This window comes from Macrobrachium nipponense, chromosome 20 (genome assembly GCF_015104395.2).
Source record: "Macrobrachium nipponense isolate FS-2020 chromosome 20, ASM1510439v2, whole genome shotgun sequence".
NCBI lineage: Eukaryota > Metazoa > Arthropoda > Malacostraca > Decapoda > Palaemonidae > Macrobrachium > Macrobrachium nipponense.
Genome location: NC_061089.1, coordinates 5,331,321 through 5,353,577, shown reverse-complemented (window position 1 = coordinate 5,353,577; position 22,257 = coordinate 5,331,321). Strand labels below are relative to the sequence as shown.

Below are 22,257 nucleotides of genomic sequence, written 5' to 3'. Positions count from 1 at the left end.
AGCGATGACTGCTGAGGGACTGAATTCAGTCCCTCAGCAGTCATCGCTGGAAAATGTCCTGCAGCAGATCTGGACGAAACGTCGCGTTGGAGAGAGAGAGAGAGAGAGAGAGAGAATTGTATAAGCAATAAGAAACACCAAATGACTCAACCAAATTTTACCATGCCCTTTGGTGCATTGCTCACCAGTCTAAGCAACAAAGAGAAAGCCGTCATCAGAAAAAACAGAAAAACAGAGAAGACTCTCTACAAGAATAATAGTGCTGAAGCAGCAACCATTTTTAACAAAACTTGTCTACGAGAGGGTCTCCTTCTGAACTAATAATAATAATAACCAATTTAAAATGAAAATTCCTCCGTTCGTCTTTCTCTGTATCCATTTCCCTACCTTCTCTCAACTCCAGAGATGCTCGGAACTCAGGAAGCTGTCAAATATATCAAGTAATGTGACGGGAGGGGAACTGCCATATAATGGTCAACGATTTTAATGGTTTTTATGCAATTTCTCTCTCTCTCCCTTACTGAGATGAGATTATTTTTATGGCACATGTATATAATAAGTTTATTATTAATATTTTCCAATAATAATACTACAATATGTGAAATAATAATACTATAACTGTCATTACAAAATTCATATGCGAGTATTTTAAATACAATAATCTTTTCATTTCACCCTTTTAAATACTGTAAAAACAATCTCTCTCTCTCTTGGCTGCAAGTGTTAGAAGTACATATGTATGTACGTATATACCTTTAAGGGTACTAATGTTTAAGATTACTTTGAAATTATATTAATACAATCTCTAAGATTAATAGTAATATGATGATAATTTAAGGTAAATTTGATGTAGGATGTTACATAAGGTATACATTTGGTGTTTCTATTTCTTCCTTCTCTCTCTCTCTCTCTCTCTCTCTCGCTCTCCTCTCTCCGTCTCTCCTCCTCTCTCTCTCTCTCTCTCTCTCTCAAAAGAATTGACAGACAGACAAACAGATACTTGTTCAGTCCTCTCTTTCTCTCTTCTTTGGAAAAGATATATGTATTTATGGGAGGGGAGGAAGTGTTGCCTATAGAAGTTCATTTCAGTCTTTTGATAGCATAAGGAGTTATTTTCTCTCTCTCTCTCTCTCTCTCTCTCTCTCTCTCTCTCTCTCTCTCTCTCTCTCTCTCTCTCTCTCTCTGCTATAGACTGTTTATATATTTCTAATGGTAAAGTGTTTCAGATGACTTTGAAATTATATTAATAATACCAATTCAATGGTATTCATTTGATATTTGAACTTTCAAGATAGGCAGATGTAAGCATTTTTAGAGGGGAGTTCTAACTATTTGCAGGTTCATGCTATTTGTGGAGGTTTTTGGTACCCATCCCCTGCGAATAAGGGGGAGAACACTGTATATACCTATACATATAGTGGTCCCCCATACTTGCGGAGAATGCGTACCAGATGCCCCCCCCTAAGAATAGTTAAAACCCCCTATAAAAATGCTTAAAACCTCCTATTTTGTTAGTTAAAACTCAAGAAACAAATATATATATATATATATATATATATATATATATATATATATATATATATATATATATATATATATATATATATATATAATCACCAATAACTGAAACTCAGCGACTTATGGTGCTGTAATGGCACTTACAGCTCTGATAATCAGCCATTGGTGCTGTAAGCCCAACATAGCACCGATATCTGAGTCCGCCGATAACTGTACCTCATTTGTCGAACCTTTTTTATGTCCAACATTCTGTTTTCGAACACGTTTTGAAAAAAAATTGTATCATTTGTCAAACAAATGCTCATACTCTGAACTGACCAATAACCTTGTTTATTCTTGTATTCGATGGCCTACTGCATCCTACAAGAAAAATATGTTAACGTCTTTTAATTTGCAATATATAATTTAATGGTAACCATACTCGACAAAATAAGGAAAAGAATAAAGCATTTCAGTACAAAATCTAGCATAAAAGATGTACAAAATTGTACGTCACCGCAGTGACGTCACGCACAGCTGACTTGAGACTGAATGAGGGAGTGTTGATATGCTGAGGAGAGAAGAAGAGTTTAAATATTACTGTATGCATGTAAAAGCAATAACAATTCACATTAAAAAGGGGAATTTCACAATAAACTTAACATAATGATAAAATATAAAAACAATCAAATGCAATACAGAAAAAAAAAAAAAAAAAAAAGTCTTAACTGAGCCTGTTCAGTGAGCCGAGTGAGATGGTATACGAGTGAGACGGTATAGTTTAACCATATTCAACAAAATAGTAAATTAAATAAAGCTTTTCACAATAACATTTGGCATAAACGATTAACAAAATCTTCGTTATTGGGAGGGTGCATTTATATTTTTTAGGAATAATGAATGAATGTTTTTAAGTTCTCATGCATCGTGTTTTTCTTGAGGAGAGAAGAGACAATAAAATCTTAACTATAATATGTATGTAAAAGTAGTACCAATTCACATAAAAAAATAAAATGTTATTAGACAATAAATTTAATTTAGTGATAAAACATGAAAACAATCAAATGCAATAGTACAGTAAAAATAAAATAAAAAACTTGAGCCGGTGTTTGGTACGCTGAGTGAGACAATAGAGAGGAGGGGAGGAGGAAGGTGGTGCACTTCCTACTGGCTTAGCAGATGGGCTGGGATGATTATTCACCCGTTTCTTTCATTTGCGCTCAACTTGCCCAAATCACTTTTTTTTTTTTTTTTTTTTTTTTAGATAGGTGCTTTTTACGAAAAGTAACTCAGCTCCATAAATAACACACTAGTGTGTGACTTGATTGTTTTTTTAAACTACTTCCTTGTGAAAAGTTATTTTATCTCTTCCCTTTTTTACTTGGTCTTTACTTATTGCTTATTTGTTTCCAAAATCCTCATGCTTATTTTAAATTCTGCCTTTTGCCAACAGTAAGTTGGTGTATTGTGGCATAATTATATAAATTTTTATAATAAAATTTATTATTTTGATACTTACCTACAGTTAAAGTTAGCTATATCTCCGTGCCGATTAGGAGAATCGCCATTCAAACAAAACAAAAATAGTCTTATGGCTGCCCAGATGACTGTCTAGTTCACCTGTTCTCCACCAGGTGTGTTTCATGTTTTAGCTCTTGTCAGAATTCTCCTTGACAGCCCACTAAGTTGTGGGGAGGCTAAATGGGGTCTACTTTAACAGTAGGTAGGTATCCAAATAATCAATTTTATTCTGAAAATTTATATGATTTCAGATGAATCTTACCTACTGTTAAAGTTAGCTGATTCTCACATTGAGAAGAGGATGGTGGGTAGTGCAGCTAGACAAAAATCCACTCAGCCAATCGAGCTAAAGGTTTCTTGCATGAAACCCAAAACATTCTTACCTGATTCAAAATCCTTTCTGGATTTTACTACCACCAGAAGTTGGATTCCATTCAGGGAGCAAGACTCATACATGTGCAGCAAAGAGCAGCTTGTGGAGAAAACCACTTCGATTCAGTCAGCATGAAATAGATCCAGCGTGAATGGACCTATGCCTGGGTCCAAAAAATCTATAAAACAACAAGTCACTTAAAACAAATACCTTTATGGTATAAAGGTATGCTCCTATACAAAATTTGTACCTTCACATTCCCCAAAATAATACAACCCAGGATTTAAACAAAAGAGCCTACAGGATTGCTCTTTCTTCGGTTCAGGAAAAGACTACCCACTACTATTAGTGGGATTATGGGCTTTACTGTTTTCAAGCAATTCTGCATACTTAAGGTAGTGAGCTGGTAAAAACCAAACTACACTTCTACTATGCCACATCAATCCTGTCCAGAAGCGACAAATTGACATAACACTAAATGAAGTTACAACTACTGCTCACATTATGAATGTTTACCTTCAATAAAGGTAGAAGATATGGAGCTAGTTGTCATGCACTAACCTAATCAAATACGTCACAGAGGACCCTGTTCTCCTTGACAAAGATTCTAGGTTTCTAAAAACACAAAAGAAAAGCTTAACTTTGCCTCTTCCAGACTTAACCTTTAACAAATACATTCTAGGTTTTTTAAAACCACAAAACAAAAAGTCAACTTCGCCTCCATCAAGCTCAGCCATTGGCAAAGACAGCTAGGTTTTCTAAAACCACAAAACAAAAGATTAATTTTGCCTCTTGTAGGCTTAAACTTTGACAATGACATCTAGGTTTCCTAAAACCATAAAACAAAAGGTTAACTTTTCCTCTTCCACGGATATCCTTTGACAAAGATGTTCCAGGTTTCTAAAAGAATAACTACCTCTTCCAGGCTTAACCAATCTGATTAGGTTTAATTGCCCCAACAAGACAGAGAAGCATTTCCCCTTCTTCTCCACTAAGGAGGTTACACTGGAATTCTTACAGTTCCCTGTAAAACGTAGCATTAACATCACCCTTAGCTCTAAGGCAGAAAGATGAATATTCCCTTTAACAAAGCTTAAAGGAGGAGGCCTGCAATAATTTTACTCATTAACCACCAATAATGCTAAATAAAAGGTTTCATAGTAGATAATTCAGATAAAGTTTAGACCTGCATCAATCTCAACACCTTACAGTGCTGATCCTCAGCAAGATCTAAAAGCACATCGTAGGAGGAGTCTCCGTATCTCCTTCTTCTTCCTCTACTTCCGCCAAAGAAACAGGGAACAAGGCTGTTTGTAGCTAGATAGAAGGGGCAGTGTGCTTCATGAAGCCTTGGCGAGAAAGAATCTGAAGAATTCGCTATGAAGCCTTGGCGAGAAAGAATCTGAAGAATTCGCTACAAAGTAGTAAAGAAGTGATTTGTAGGACGTCGGGAGATGACTCCTCATCCTCTTCTTCTTTGGCTGATGAAAATGGCAACAAGTTCGCTTAAGGTTGAACAAGAGGTACCAAAATACTGTCCAACTTATTTTGAATAGCTGCAATCAAAGGATCAGAGACAGCCATTACTCGTGACACTGTCAGTAGGACAGATGATGTAATTATTGTCGATGGCTGTAGAAAAAGTTTCTACTGATCCAGCTCAGACACTTGTGGAAGCTCAGGCACCGATGGACGCTTGGGCGCTGATGGACCCTCTGGCGCCAATGGACACTCGGGTAACTAATGGACGCTCAAGCGCCAATGGACCCTTGGGAGCCAAGGATGCTCAGTTCCTAATGGACGCTTGGGAGCCAGAGAACGTTTGGGCGCCAGTGGGTGCTCTTGTGCCAATGGAGCTCTTGAACCAGTAAGCACTCTTGAAGAAGAGGTAAAACATGTGCCATTAGGCACTCCTGCGCCAATGAGCACTCAGCCGCTTGTGGAAGCTGAGGCGCCAATGGGTGCTCTTCGCCTCGTTCCCTTGAATTACCGAAGATACAAAAGGCAGGACTGAGTCCCTTTCTGCTTGAAAAGGACACACAGGCACCAACAGACACTCAGGTGCCGTACACTTCTTAGAGCTATACTCTAATACAGAGGAACCATCTGGATAGGGAGCACAGGAGGATAAAGGTCTGGTGCCAACAGACGCTCAGAATCTTAGAAGAGGGTATCCTTTCACTTTACTTACCCTCTAAGCCTTCGTCATTATGTGAAAATCATTCTGGACTGTCCCAGAAGTGCAAGAAGGACGTTGGCCCTCTTGTCACACTCTGACTTTCTTAGGAGGGACAGGAGAAGGCAACACATTAAGAGTCCTCCTTTACAGTGGATGAGACTCACCAATAAAGCACCACTAACGCCTGGGTGCTGACTCCTCTGAGCTCAACCCATTCAAAGAGAGACAAGACATTACCTTAGAGACGCCTTTCCAATAGCGCTCTGTCACGACCTGGGATTTAACAAAAGGCCTGCCTGAGGGGGCGACTGTCCGTGGGCAAATCCCACTAACCTCCCTTGGGCTACCAGTATGCCTCCTCCCAGGTGGTGGGGAGTTTGACAGGGACCTTTGCCTAGGAGAATCAGGGGACAAACAGCACCTCCTCCGCTGCACTACACTTCATTATCACAAGGTTAACATTGCTAACCCCAACACAACTGGCAATGGTACGGGAAGGAAGCGAGGGAGCCAAGTGAAAGAGCAAGTGGTAAACTTACAAGGCTAGTAGCAGGAGAAAAACATTAAAAACTGGAATAGTGTTATCTGACTAGGTGTCCATGTATCACAAGAAAAATTATATATTTCTATAATAAAATAAAGTTTTATTAGTACTACCTACCCAGTAATTATACAGCTGTAGAAACTACAGCTATACAATTACTGGGCAAGTTACACTAAAAAAAACCACTTGAACACCTGTGTAGCTTACAATATTGAGCACTCGGGCACCACTGTTCGCTACTAGGTGCTCAAAGCCGCTGGGCGCTCAGTGCTACTGGACGCTACTGGACGCTCGGGCGCTAATGGATGCTCAGGCACTAATGGACGCTTGGGCGACACTTCAGTTAACTATAAGATAAGTGCAAGACATAATCTTAGGTAAAATATGACTAAAGAACGGATCAGCCAGAAGATTTCAGCACCTAGTAAGCTAATAGCTTTAATGGCAAGCGTACTATTTCGTCAGTCTAACTACATAACAGCTGTTTTTTTATTCAAGCTCAGCTGCTAAAGCAACTTTACTTTTAAGTAGAGCCCTCTTTAGGGATGTTCTCTCTGTAGTGGATTCTTGTAAGTTTACAATGAAAGTTGCTTCCTATAATTAATAATTATTCTACTCTTGCTTTTACTGGGATCTCAATAGATGGTCCTCCGAAAGCCTATCATGACTAATTCTCTCCTGCCACATTACACCCCTTCACTTATAACAATTCTGTAAAGGAAAGATTGATAAGTGTTAAATTTATTGTAATATTGTTGCAGTAGCAAACATGCTATTATGCAAAAGTGGTGAAAACTTATATCAGAATTTTATAACAAGAATAATAATTACTAATTTGGGAAAAACGCTTTGCAGAATTAAAATTCAACACCATCATCATTCTGATACGAATGCAACGTTTACATTATTACTCTACTCTATCAGGAAGGTAGCTAATGCAATGTTTACATTATTACGCTTATTAACTCATTGTATATATGATTTAATCAAAAGATCGCAACTGAAACGTATTATCAAATGATGTCTAGTCAGAAACAAGCGTAAACATCAGCCCAACGAACCAATGTTTACAAATTATAATCGGACACTCGTCAAAGAGTAGTTGACCAATAAACTGCAATTTCCTTGTAAATGCGAACTAATGATTTACTACTTCTGTAATAAACCAACAAAAACAAAGAAAAAACTCCCCCTGAAGCTTTCGGCTGAAGCTATTCCAATTTCGGTTTGTATACCAAAAAACAGTAAATAACTGGCGAAAAATGAATAACTGCTGCCGAATCCAGATGTTTACACCAGGCATCACATAAATGGAATGAGCTAATGGGCTGTCGTTCCTAACCTTCTTGCTAGGGGGTGGGACTGGTGTCACCTACACACTTATTGGTGTCACTACCGCAAAATTCGAATCTATACTGCTGCGAATAACAGAAACTATTGCTATGTAATTACTGGGTAAGTTGCATAATTAACACTCAGTGATTTATGGCACCATAATGGCGGCGATAATGGTTATCGGCGCAATAAGCGCCATTATTGTGCGCCTCTGTTAGGTATGTTATGGCACCTTAACTCATTACTGGCACCTTATGGTGCTGATAACCGGAACTTGGCCCGTTATGGTGCCATAAATGGGCGATTTTATGGGGCTAGACAAGCGCCATAAAACCGGATTGCCGATAACCGAGTCCACCAATACCGGGGACTGCCCATACTGAGTAGATCCTGACAGCATCTTGACCCACTGCCGTAATCATACTCAGATGACACCGAGAGAAACGTTTGCCACAACTAGAATTTGATGAAACCCAACAATGACTTATACCTTTATTTACTTATTTACTTTCTGTAATGAATAAATTTAATGAAATAATATCCCTGATATTAACTCCTGATGAATCATATCGGCACACTACTCGCCAATTGCATTAGCAGAGAGAAAGCAGTTATTAGGAAAATAGAGAAGATTATTTACAAATTAAATGTAGCTGATGCAGCAATATCTGTCGATAATATAATAATAATAATTAATAAGAGTAAATGAGTGTTGCACTCTCTTACTTTGGATATCCTATGTGTTTTGTTGCTACCTTCTGGAGAAACTATTCTCTTAGTTTCTCAGTTTTCACCTTATCATCCTCCTGCATTACATAGGGAATACAACAATCAAAACGGAGAGGTAAGATTCATTTCAAAAATACTTACTGTGTAGTAATTCTAAGGGTCATAATGATCAAGCTAGGAATGTTTAATCAAGTGATGTCACTTACCAATTCTTCATTTCCCAAATATGTAAATATTTGGCACAGAAAAGGAGGGTTGTAACTTAAAACTCTTGCTTACAATGGACAATGCTCCACACTATCGCAGGGTAGCATACAGGAAGATGAAATGTCAAGGTTATACAAAACTATTGAACCAAACACAGCCTCATTGTCTCAGCCACTTGGCCATGGATTTTATGTAATGCTGGCAGTCATTCAGGGCTATATATGCAATATAAATGACATTTTTATGATAAAATAAGATTTTATGTATACTTACCAAGTAGTTAACATAGCTATAGTTTCTAAGACCGTTGGCAGCTAGAATTTTTTAAATCTGCAGTAGTGCTAGTTTGTTTTGGTCAGGTGATAACCCCCCGCCCACTATCAGGGGAGTGAGGAACCAACACCGTACGAAAATCAGTTGTTTATACCCTATTATCCATGTGAAGGGAGGAGGGCGGGCTTTAATCATGCAACTACTTGGTAAGTATACATAAAATCTTATTTTATCATAAAAATGATATTGTGAAGATACAATAAAGTTTTGTACATACTTACCTGGCAGATATATACTTAGCTATAGACTCGGTCGTCCCGACAGAATTTCAAAACGTCGCGGCACACGCGACAGGTAGGTCAGGTGATCCCACCATTCCCGCCGCTGGGTGGCGGGGTCTGGAACTATTCCCGTTTTCTAAGCCATAATTTCCTCTTCCACCTGTCTCCTGAGGGGAGGCTGGTGGGTCCATTAATCGTATATATCTGCCAGGTAAGTATGTACAAAACTTTATTGTATCTTCACAATATCATTTTTGTACATGCAACTTACCCAGCAGATATATACTTAGCTGATTGGCACCCTTGGTGGCGGGCAAGAGACAGCTAAAAACAAAATAATACTTAAACTAAATACATTAAAAAACAGGGAAAAAACAACCTATGTTCTTGGATAACATAATCCATAGTTCCTACCTTATTGGGCTGAAGACTTCATGACTACTGTCGATGAGGTCTGCTTGCCTCAAGAGTTTCAACGAGGAATGAACCTATGGTTGAATAACTCTTGGATCGTGTCAATGGGGGCTAGCCCGCTTACGCGACAGAGCCTATACTGGATCGTACCAATGGGGGCTGACCCACTTACATGGTAGAGCCTTGACCTTTTGTCATATCAATGGAGACTCGCCCTCTTACATGACAGAGTTAAGGTTATTAAACAAATCACAAAGAGCACTGAAGCAATCCCGATCACCTGACCATGTTAGTATTGTTACAATCTATGAATTGTAAGAGGGTCCCTATTCCCTCTGACAATTAACCAATAAAAACAACCACCAATAAACAGTAATTAAAAAGCCTTAAACTAAATAGGAAGGATTAGCCTCAGCCCCTTCTCCCAGCACTGAAATTCGCCGAAACATACGCTCCCAGAGCAAAGCACTTTTCGTACGAAATTTTAACGTCTCTTAGGTAATTCGAGGCGAACACCGAATTACATCTCCAAAATGTCGACTCTATAAGAGCCTGAAGCGACCATGTTTTGTGAAATGCCATAGACGTAGCTATGGCTCTCACTTCATGAGCTCTCACTCTGAGAACCTTGAGATGCTCTTCTTCGCACTTAAGGTGAGCTTCCTTATACTCTTTTTATGAAGTATGTAAGGGCGTTCTTAGAAATCGCTCTTTTCGGATCTCTTACAGAGCACCAAAGACTTTCTTCTGTACCTTTCAGCAACTTCTTCTTCTCGCAGGTAGAACTTGAGTGCCCTGACTGGACACAAAGTCCCTTATCTAGTTCTCTCCCTTTTAATGAAGATAGTCCTTTTATCTCAAAGCTTCTTGGCCAAGGCTTTTGAGGGATTTTCATTTTTTGCTAGAAAAAATGGTTTTAAAGGCAAGATCGCTGAATCCTTCTTAAACCCCACTTTAACCTTCCAAACGCTTGCAGCTCGCTAAATTCTCTTGGGCTGTTGCTAACAGCAAAAGGAATAATGAACTTTCTCGTTAAGTCTCTAAACGAATGCTTGGCGTGAGGACTGGTACTAAATTTTTTTTCCGACATTAGGAACTTGAGGACCACATCCAAGTTCCAGCTAGGCTTCTTGATTACATGTTCTTTCGTGGTCTCAAAGACCTTATAAGGTCATGAAGATCTTTATTATTCGTTCAGATATATTCCTCTATGTCGAAAAACTGAGGCCAGCATACTTCTGTAACCCTTCACTGTTGAAACTGCCAGGTTACAGTCTTTTCTCAAATATAGGAGAAAATCTGCGATTTCAGTTACAGAGGTACTGGAGAGGATAATTTTCTTTCCCTTACACCATCTTCTAAACAACTCCCACTCGACTGATATACTTTAGAAGTGGAGACTCTTCTGGCTCTTGCAATAGCCTTCGCCACTTCTCGTGAAAAGCCCTTGCTCTGACAAGTCCTTCGACAGTCTGAAGGCGGTCAGACTTAGAGCGGGGAGGTTTTTGTGAAACAACCTGTCGAAGTGGGGTTGTTTGAGAAGATCGTTCTTAGTGGAAGCGATCTTGGAAAATCCACTAACCCACTCCAGCACCTCTGTGAACCAATCGAGAGCCGGCCAGAAGGGAGCGATGAGGGGTCATTCTTGTTCCTTCCGAGCAAGCGAACTTCCTCAATACTTCTCCTACTATCTTGAAAGGAGGGAAGGCGTATGCGTCCAAGCCCGTCCAATCTAGCAGAAAGCTGTCTACTGCTACTGCTTGAGGATCCGAGATCGGGGAGCATAGGTTTCTAATCTGTGATTCTTGTTGGTCGCGAACAGGTCTATATTGGGCCTTCCCCACAGATGCCAAAAGTTTTGTTGGCAAATCTGAGGATTGAGAGTCCATTCCGTGGGTAGGACTTGTTCTTTTCTGCTTAACAGATCTGCCCGGACATTTTTCTCTCCCTGCACAAACCTTGTGAGGAGAGAGATCTTCCTTTCCTGTGCCCAAATCAGCAGATCCTTTGCTGATTCGTACAGGGAAAAGGAATGCGTCCCCCCTTGTTTCTTATATAAGCGAGGGCTGTTGTGTTGTCCGAGTGAATCTGAATCCCAGACCTGAGACTGTTCTCGAAATGAACCAAAGCTAGATGAGTGGCTGTTAGCTCTTTCTTGTTTATGTGCCAGGACACTTGTTCTCCTTCCCAAGTGCCTGACACTTTCTTGCGAACCTAGGGTCGCTCCCACCCTGAATCTGAGGCGTCTGCAAACAACGCTAGGCAGAGGGTTCTGTAAGCGAAGGGAGATTCCCTTGCTTAGTTTCTGTGGATCTAACCACCAACGGATATTCTCCTTGATCCCTTTCGAGATTGGAAATGTATCTCCTAGATTGTTGGACTTCCAATCCCACTTCTCCTTCAGATAAATTGAAGGGGTCGTAGGTGAAGTCTTCCTAAGGAAACGAACTGTTCCATCGAGGAGAGGGTCCCCAGTAAGCTCATCCATTCCCTCGCTGGAACAATGTTCTTTCCTTAAGAAGACTGACACCTTTTCTAAGCAGCGTTCTCTCCTTTCCTGCGAAGGATACGCTAGAAAATCCCGAGAATCCATCTGAATCCCCAGATAGACAATACTCTGCTGGGGAGTCAGCATGGATTTCTCGTGATTTACTAAAAGTCCTAAGGACTTTGTCAACTTTAGAGTAACTAATAGGTCCTCCAGACATTTTTTCTCCGATTGGGCTCTTATTAGCCAATCGTCCAGATATAACGAGATCCTGATCCCTTCCAGATGTAGCCATAAGCTACATTCTTCATGATGTCCCGTAAAGACTTATTGAGGGGCAGTCGAAAGTCCGAAGCACATCGCTCGGAACTGGAACACTTTCCCTTGGAACATGAACCTCAGATACTTCCTTGCTGCCGGATGAATTGGCACATGGAAATACGCATCCTGAAGGTCCAGGGACACCATCCAGTCCCCTGGACGAAGAGCAGATAGAACAGAGGAAGACGTCTCCATTGAAAATTTCTTCTTCAATACAAAGAAATTCAGGGCACTGACGTCTAGAACCGTCTCCACCCATCCCCCCGATGCTTTCGGTACAGGAATAGCCCGATTGTAAGAATCCTGGAGACTGGAGATCTTGAACCAGTTCTACCGCGCTTCCTTGTAAATCATCTGTTCCACTGCTTGCAACATAGCAAGCTTTCGGACCGGATCCGAGTATCTTGCGGGCAACTCCCTTGGAGTTGTCGGTCAAGGGAGGATTTTTCCCTGAAGGGGATCAAGTATCCTTTTTTCAGGATAGAGAGGGACCAGGAGTCCGCTCCCCTTCTGCGCCCAGACTTTGGCAAAGTGGAGTAGCCTGGCGCCTACTTTCGTCTGGAGGACTTCCTGCTCATCTAGACTTCCCGAAGGACCTTCTAGATGGCCTACTCCTTCTCTCTGGTCTGCGACCTCTAAGAGGGGCTCTAGAAGAGGAGGCACCTCGAAAGGGCTGAACAAAGAGGGTCTCTCTTTTTTCTCTATAGGCACTGCCGGCCTAAACTTCTTTTGGCTGAGTGCGTGAGGAGATCCTGAGTTGCCTTCTCCGTAAGAGATTTAGAAACCTCTCTAAGGATCTCTTGTGGAAAAAGGTGCGGGGATAACGGTGCAAAAAGAAGAGATGTCCTTTGCAAAGGTGATACTGCTCTTGCTAAGAAAGAGCTAAAGACAGATCTCTTCTTTAATACTCCCGTTCCAAAAAGAGAGCAACTTCCACAGAACCGTCCATGACCGCTCTGTCCAGGCAAGCCAGGACGCTCGAAAGTTCCTCCATGGAAACAAAGTCAGTGTCCTGAGCTCTCTTCGCTAACGCTCCCAAAGCCCAGTCCATAAAGTTGAAGACTTCTAGGGTTTTAAAGAGGCCCTTTAGAAGGTGGTCTAGCTCACACATGCCCCAAGTCGCCTTAGCAGACAGCAACGACTTCCCTAGAAGAGTCCACTAAGGAAGCAAAATCCGCGTCTGCGGAAGAAGGAAGACCTAACCCCATAGGTTCTTTGGTCTCGTACCACCTTCCTGGTTTGCCTGTTAACTTGGAAGGAGGGCAGGAAAAAACTGTCTTGCCCGCTTCCCTTCTGGAAGTCAACCACTCTGAAAAAGTTTTTAATGCCTTTTTCATACAAAGAGCGGGGCGCATCTTGACGAAGGAAGACGACTTGAGAGCTTTAGTGCTGGACATCAAACGATCCTGGTGAAGGAGGGTCCGCAGGATGAAGGGAGTCTCCGAACTCCTTTAGCAGCAAAAGAGAAAGTCTCTTGTAGTCAGAAACTGCTACATCTACTGGCTCTTCGTCTTCCGATACCTGGTCCAACTGATCCACAGAAGGAGATCGTTTTGGAGTGATCTGGCTCTTCCCGGGAGAAGAACTCCTTTCCCGAGAAGGGGAGCACGGAACATTAGCACTTCTATACGAAGATGTGAGGCTCCTGCCTGTCGGAAACACTCTTGCGCCTACTAGACTCTTGTGTGTCCTAGGTTCGTCAGGTTCGTGGCGCTTGCTAGGCTCCGGCGTCCTGATTCAGGCGCTTGAAAAGATCCCCGCGTCCTGATTCCTGACGCTTAACAGGCTCTTGGCGCCCTAACCTTGACAGCCTCATCGTACTCCTTGGCGTCCTGGCCTTCCTGGCGTCCTAACTCCTGGCGCCCTGACTCCTGGCGCCCTGACTCATGGCGTCCTGGCTCATAGCGTCCTGATTCCTGCCTTCTAGCAGAATCCTGACGTCCTGAATCCTGTGTCTAAGAGGCGGCTCTTGACGCCCTTTCTTGCGTCTTGCTGCCTCTTTGCGCCTGTCTGGCTCCTGGTCCTGCAGACCCAAGGGATCCTGATACCTAAATCGGTTTTCCGGTTCCTTGCACCTAAACCGATCGAGACTTCTGCTCGATTCGCGGTGTCTCAGAGGGCGCTTCGGGGAAGACAGCCTATAGGGCGAAAAGGGCTTCTTCTCTCAGGAGAACAACTATCAGACGAGGGGGTCTCTCGACGAAGGCGATAAACGCCCTGGAGATCGTTAGGGTTCTCTCCTATACGAAGCGGGGCGCTTAGCGGAAAAAAACTCTTAACAGGGAGCGAGACATCCTTCCTCTTGTAGAGTCCTTTGTTTCAAAAGAGCCTACGAGAGAAGCTAACTGCTCTTGCAGATTAACCAAAAACTTTCTTCGTAGGATCCTGAAGAGAAGGCTCCTCTTGTCTAGTCTTCTTCGGGGTCCCGAAGGCCAATCCTCGGGAAAACGCTCTGGGCTGGAGTCAGCCGCGTCTCCTTTAGGCGCCTTCCAGGCTCTCTTCAAAGGGCGCGAAAGAGAGGCCGAACTCCATCCTCGTTTAGGAGAGGAAGAGTCTGAGGCCGAAAAACACTCCTTTAGGACGCCTTTTCTGCGGCAATCCGAGGCAGCCTGGGACTAACAACAGGATCTGCCGAAGGGACGCCTGACCGTTGGGGATGTTCTGCATCCCCTCCATGCTGCTTTTGTTCGACATTCCTCCTCCCTGTTCCTGGGAGTTTTGGTGGAAGCGGTCTAGGCCTAGGAGCAATGAGGAACCGGTCAGACGCCCCCTCCACTGCACTGGGGACACTGCACAAGTCACTATCACCATCTTACCTTGGTTTTAGAGCTCGTAGCTGAGCTTGAAGTTTCTTAATTGAAGCTTTTACATTTTCCCTCTCTGACGAAGAATCTTTGGATTCAGAACAGGGAGAAGCAGCTGAGGCTAAGGGGGGAAAATTGTTAGAAGGAGAGTTAATTTCTTGTTCTAAGGAGCAAGATCTACTAGATGACCTAGCTGAAGCCTTTCTCACTCTATCTCTCTCAAGCCTCCTAACATATGATGATAATTCCTTCCATTCAAGCTCCGTGTTAATAAAAGAACATTCATTCTCCCTGCATTTAGCGCAAATACTATGAGGATCTAATGCCGATTTAGGCAGCCTAACCTTACAATCTTCCCTACTGCAAACTCTAAACATAGGTGAAGCCTTAGCGTCAGACATCGTGAAAGAGTAGTCAAAACCAAAGTCGAAAAACAGTCCACAATAAGCGTATGCCAAGCCAGAGAAAAAAACAGAATACGTCACCAAAAAACCAATCCAAATTCTCGGCAAACGAGTTGAAATCCAAGATGGAGGAACAAGAACAATAGGTGTTGTTCGTTCAACCGACAGAGAAATTATGGCTTAGAAAACGGGAATAGTTCCAGACCCCGCCACCCAGCGGCGGGAATGGTGGATCACCTGACCTACCTGTCGCGTGTGCCGCGAGTTTTTGAAATTCTGTCGGGACGACCGAGTCTATAGCTAAGTATATATCTGCTGGGTAAGTTACTTGTACAAAAATGTAATTTTTATGTATGCAACTTACCAAAGCTAAATCCCACATTGTAGGAGGTGGGATCCATGGATATGCACGTATCTTTTAAAATATAATAAATATAAAATATGTACTTAGTACTAGCATCCATGCAAATGCTTGTTGGTTCCTTACCTGTTAAGAGAGCTGATCACTGCCTCTGGAAGTCGCTCATCTTAACTCATAGGGACGTGGAGGTATAGCCATGACTCGTCCCCTAAAAAGTGGGACCCATGCAGCTAAGGAATGTCCATGGCTAGCATGGTCAACCAAAGGATGCCCCTGCCCAGGGCGCAGTACCATATAACATCATGTTACCAGAGTAAAAACATATCACCTTCACCATAACCATTATATTCATACCCGACTATACACTTAAGGGTACTCCTAGTACATCCATAGTACCTTGAGGCTCCCCTAAAAACTCAACAACCTTATTTAAGGCAAAGAGATAGGCTAGGAAGGTATGACTTCCTACACACCCTTACCCAATGCTGTGCCAGCCGCTAAATACGGACCCAGGGTACTGCAATTTACATAGACTGTCTCAATATCACGCAAATAATGCGAGGCGAACACTGATTTACAGTTCCAATACTTTGCTTGTACGTATAATCAAGTCCAAAGAGAGATTGTGTTTCAACGAGAGGGATGTTGCTACTGCTCTCACCTCGTGAGCTTTCACTTTTAAGTTTATTAAGATCAGTTTCTTTCACTTGTGAATGAGCATCTACAATTACACTATGTAAGAAAAACGCCAGGGCGTCTTTAGACATCTGGCGCGCAAGATTCCTTACCGAACACGTGTTGCATCGATTTTTACAGCAGAATTATATGCAATTTTAAAGGCTTTACAGAAATTTTAATTCGGAATGAAAATAATTTTATTATATATCGTGACTCAAGAAGTGTTCTTCAGTCACTGGAATCTTTTAATTATTTACACCCTCTGATTTTAGATATATTGGAATGGCTGCTTCTACTGAAAAGAAGAGGGAAAGATGTACAGTTCTGTTGGGTGCCTTCCCATTTTGGGGTGGTCGGGAATGAGAAAGCTGACCAACTGGCAAAGAGCAAAGTCTGCGATCAGCTCCCGAGAACCCACTAGATGCCTACAACCATATCGGGATTTATATCCTCTAGTAGGTCAGAGAATAAAAAAATGTTGGCAGTCCCAATGGGAGGATATTGTAACTAACCTGAAAATGCGCAATATCACGTCATCAGTATCTCCTTGGTCATATCCGTACATGCCAAGGAGACAGGAAACGATGTTGTGCAGATTGAGGATTGGACATACAAGACTCACCCATGGGTTCTTGATGTTCCGTGAAAATCCTCCATTTTGCGATGATTGTACTGTGATCCTGACTGTGAGACATTTGCTGGTTGAATGTCCCAGACTTGGGAATTTGAGACATAGGTTCCTGTCATGGGGATGTGATAGAGGAGGTAATTTCATCCTATCTACATTCTTTAATTATATATAGAATGTCTATGTAAGAATTTATATATTTGAAGAAAAATTTTTATATAAATATATTTTTAGATTTTTTATATGAAATTAATTTTAATTTAATTCTTCTTTCTATCTAAATTTATTTCAGTGTCAATAACCGAGATGTTGTGACACCAGTTTTTAACAGACATAAACAATCAATCAATACCGAACACCATAAACAATCGGATGGGCCCCTAATTTTCTCTGTCCTTTGTAAATAACATTTCAGAGCTCTGACCAGGCAGAGTAACCTTTCTTCTTCTTCTGGTCCTATTAAGTCCATGAGGTTTTTGATACTGAAAGAACAAGGCCACGGTTTGGACTGAATCTCATTTTTTGCTAAAAACCCCAAGGTTAATCCGCAAACCGCATTTCCCTATGCAAATCCTATTCTCTTGTCCATGGCATTTACTTCACTCACCCTTTTAGCTGTAGACAGGGCTACTAGGAATAAGATCTTTCTCGTCAAATCTCTCAACGATGCTCTTTGCAACGGCTCACACGGAGTTTCCGACAACCACATAAGTACTACATCTAGGTTCCAAGATAATATCTTCGAACCTTTGGGGTTTTTCTATATCAAAGGATTTAACGAGATCTGCAAGATCTCTATTCGTCAATACTTCCAATCCTCTGTGATTGAAAACAGACCCCAACATTGCCTTATAACCTTTGATAGTCGCGGTAGACAGATTCATATCTGTTCTCAGATATAATAGAAAATCTGCTATTTCTGTTATAGTTGTCTCAGAAGACAAAACATTATGTTCTTTACACCAGGCTCTAAACACAGCCACTTTGCCTGGTAGACTTTACTTGAGGATTCCCTTCTGCACTGAGCGATAGCTCTCGCCGCTTGTCTTGAAAACCCCTTCGCTTGTAAGAGTTGTCAGACAGTCTGTAAGCGGTTAGGAACAGAGTGGACAGTCCTTTATGGAACCTTCTGAAGTGGGGTTGTCTGAGTAGATCTGTTCTCTGAGGAAGTAACCTTGGCCAATCCACCATTAAGTCTAACCAATCCACCATTAAGTCTAAAAGATCTGGGAACCATTCCTGCGCTGGCCAGAATGGAGCAATGAGAGTCATCGAAACATTGTGATGTGTTCCAAATTTGTTGTCGACTTCTCTCATCATCTTAAATGGAGGAAAGGCGTACAAGTCCTTGTTCGACCAGTCCAAAAGTATCGCATCCATCGCCCATGCTTTCGGGTCTGGGTCTGGTGAACAATACAGGGGGAGACGATGGTTTCTTGCTATGGCAAACAGATCTATCATAGGTTTTCCCCAGTTTCCACAATTCGACGCATACCACTGGGTTCATCAACCATTCCGTGTGAAGTACTTGCCTCCTGCGGCTTAGTTCGTCCGTGAGTACATTGAATTTTCCCTGAACAAACCTTGTTATTAATGTGGTGATTCCAATTCGCCCATAACAGCAAGCTTCTTGCTGTCTCGTAAAGAGAAAACGAGTGTGTCCCTCCTTGTTTCCTTATGTACGAGAGCACTGTCGTACTGTCTGAATGTATCGCCACTACTTTGCTGCAAACTTCGTCCGCAAACTTCAACAATCCCCAGTGGATGGCGGTCAGTTCCTTCCGATTTATATGCCACTATTTTTGTTGTGCCTCCTGATACGTCCTTTTCCCCCATAATCGTTCCCCAACCTTGATCTGATGCATCTGAAAAGAACACTAGGTTGGGGCTCAGTGGGAGGAGAGATCTCCGTTCTACAAGTCTGCCACTTAACACCATAGCAGGTCCTCCTTTATTTCTTGTGTGATACGGAACATAAAAGTGTCTGAAAACTTCTTTCTGTTCCAGTTCGCCCTGAGGAAGAACTGTGGGTTCCTCATATGCAGTCTCCCTAGTGTCACGAACTGTTCTATTGATGATAGTGTGCCCAAAAGACTCATCCATTCCTTTGCAGAGCATTACTGAAGAACTAGAAATTTCTCTACCTTCTGTAGGCACGACTCGATTCTTTGTGGGGATGGAAAAGACCGAAAACTACACTGAGTTTATCCTCATCCCCAAATAGACTAGTAGTTCCTGACAGGGGAGTAACTATGACTTTTGCCTGTTTATTAAGAGTCCTAATTCCTGAGCTAAAGTCAGGGTTTCCTGAGGGTCCTCCGTGCACCTCTCCTTGAACTGTTTGTGACCGAAGCCAATCATCCAAATAAAGGGATATCCTTATCCCAACTAGATGTAACCGTTTCACAATGGGAGCTAGCACTCGGGTGAACACTTGTGGGGCAGTCAAAAGCCCTAAACACAACGCTCTGAACTGGTATATTTTGTTCCTGAAGACAAAAGGAAGAAACCTCTTTGAGTTTTGGTGTATTGGAAGGTGAAAATATGCGTCCTCCATATCGATAGAGATCATCCAATCCCCCTGACGGATTGATGAAAAAACACTGATTCGTCTCCATCTTGAACTTTGTCTTCTGCACATATTAGTTTAGGGTGCTTACGTCCAATACGGGTCTCCATCCTCCGGATGACTTGGGGACAACGAACGGACGATTGTAAAAACCTGGGGTTAGTGGCTCTTCTACTAACTCTATTGCTTTCTTTTGCAAGAGGGATGAAACCTCTTCTGAAAAGGCGATGAATTTCTTAAATTTTCTGAGTAAGCTCTCAAAATCTATCGGAGAGCCTGATATCGGTGGCTTTCTCTTGAACGGAATATCGTATCCTTCTCTTAAAACCTTTACGATCCAAAGTTCCGCCCCTCTTGCTTCCCATTCTTCCCAAAATTGACGGAGTCTCGCTCCTACTGGTGCACAAAGGACTGATACATTACTTCTTGGTCGAGGGGTTGGTTGTGGATTTTTTAACAGATCTAAGGATGAAATGTGCTCTACCCCTTGATCTTGGGAAATATCTACCGAATCCCCTGCCCCGAAAGGGTTGTCCTCGGCTGGCTGGCGAGGGACGTACACTGGGAATATTTTCTCTAATACATTTAGTGGATTGCGAGAGAAGATCCTGTGTTGCTTTCTTTTGGAATTCGGAGGCAACTAGCACTACTGTCTCCTCTGGAAACAGGTGCTTCTTATCCAAAGGCGAATAGAGTAAAGCAGACTTTTGAGTATGAGAAACTCCTTTAGATGTAAAAGAACACCTAAGTTCTCTCTTCTTTAGGATGCCTAACGTGAAGAGAGAGGCTAGTTCCGAGGATCCGTCTCTAATACCTTTATCTAAACAGGAAATCACTCCCGAAATGTCTGCAAAGGCTTCCTCATCCAACAAGGACTATCTCTTGAGTTTACGTCCCAAGGCTCCTACTGTCCAGTCCAGGAAACTTCAAATACCCTAAAGATATTTTTAATTAGGTGATCTAATTCTGACGCCTTAAACATGATCTTGGCCGAGTTGAAAGCCGATCTTCTCTCCGAGTCAATAAGAGTGGGGAAGACTCCCTGGGCGGAGGTAGACACGCCCAAAGAGAGAGCTTCTCTGGTTTTGTAACATAAATGTCTTCTAGTTGAGACGAGGAGGAGGGAAACTGAAGTTAACTTTGCCTTGATCCCTCTTATCCTCAAGCCAAAAGTTAATTTCCTTAAACGCTTTTCGAGCCAAAAAGGACAGTACTAATTTGGGTAATTTCCTGGAGTCTTCCTGGTTGTCTCTCATGTAAGAAGACACTGGCGACAAGGGAGTCACTTGCTAGAACGAATCTGAAAAATTTGCAACTAAGTAAAACAGCAAGGCTTTGTATGCAGTGAGAGAAGACTCTTTATCCTCCTCTTATCCTTTCTCTTCTTCTTCGGCTGAAGAAATAGGTGATAAGTTCTCTATAGGTTGAACCGGGGGCACCACAGACTGAATAAAGCCTTGAATGCTCTCTAACTTGTTCTGGATGGCTGAAAAAGAAGGATCGGGGGCAGCCATCACCTGAGATCCTGTCGGTAAGACCGAAGCTGAAACTGATGACATAGACTGTCTGAGAGCTTCGTACTGGTCCATCTGTGCACCTGGTTGCATGCATACCTGTGGATGCTCAGGCGCCAATGGACGCTCGGGCGCTAGTGGGCACTCGGGTGCTAGTGGACATTCGGGCACTAATGGACACTCGGTCACAACTGTATTCCTGGGCGCCAATGGACGCTTGGGAGCCAGAGGTTGCTCTAGTGCTGCTGCGGAAGCTTTGGGCACCAATGGCTGCTCTGGAGTGCGAGCAAACTGTGGCGCCAATGGGCACTCGGGAGTCAGTGGGTTCTTGCCTGCCCCGACTTCTCTTGAATTACTGTCGGTTCCAGAGCCGTAGAAAACCTCTGAGCCGATGGGCATTCATACTCCGAACGCTGAACCTGTATCCCAGAAGTCTTGTGGATTACAGGAGAGACAGGTGGAAGCCTTACCTGTCCTTCAGCATAAGAGGTGTGGACAGGTGCCGATGACAACGGATGTTTACTCTTCCCCGTACTCTTAACCTCCAAAAGTCTGCCAGAGGAAGACCTTCTAGACGACGACTTAAGACTTTGAGGATGGGATCCTCTCACTACGACATCCCTCTCCTGCCATATCCTGAGAGAATCTCTATGGAGAGTCCCAAAAACTACACGAAGGCTGTTCTTTTAGGAAAAGGCTAGCCTTTTTACAGAGGACTGGAGAGAGAGACAACTTACAAGCCCTCCTTTTTAATGGACGGAACTCATCATGGAATTGCCACTGGCGCCTGGGAAAGGACTCGCCGGAGCTGGAAGCACTAGATAAAAGCGGTACTCCTTTAGAGACACCTTTCCAATGGCTCTGTTGCAACCTGGGATTTGTCAACAGAATTGCTCATGGGCAGACCTCACTGACCTCCCTTGGGCTACCAGTATGCCTCCTCCCAGGTTCTGTGGAGTTTGACAGGGACCTTTGCCTAGGAGAATCAGTGGGCCAAACAGCCACCTCCTCCACAACACTTGCACTTACTTCACCACTTACCTCATCCATTAGGGTTTTCATGGACGCTCCTAATTTCTCCATTGCTTGAAGCATTATCGAAAATTTTTCATCTACTCTTGCCTCTAAATTGGCCAC

At 42.6% G+C, this 22,257-nt stretch overlaps 1 protein-coding gene across 2 annotated transcripts in view; it reads right to left on the bottom strand.

Annotated features, from left to right (window-relative positions):
• Nucleotides 1-22,257, bottom strand: part of LOC135221751 (myoneurin-like) — a 94,274-nt gene that overhangs the window by 51,533 nt on the left and 20,484 nt on the right. The window lies entirely within an intron of this gene.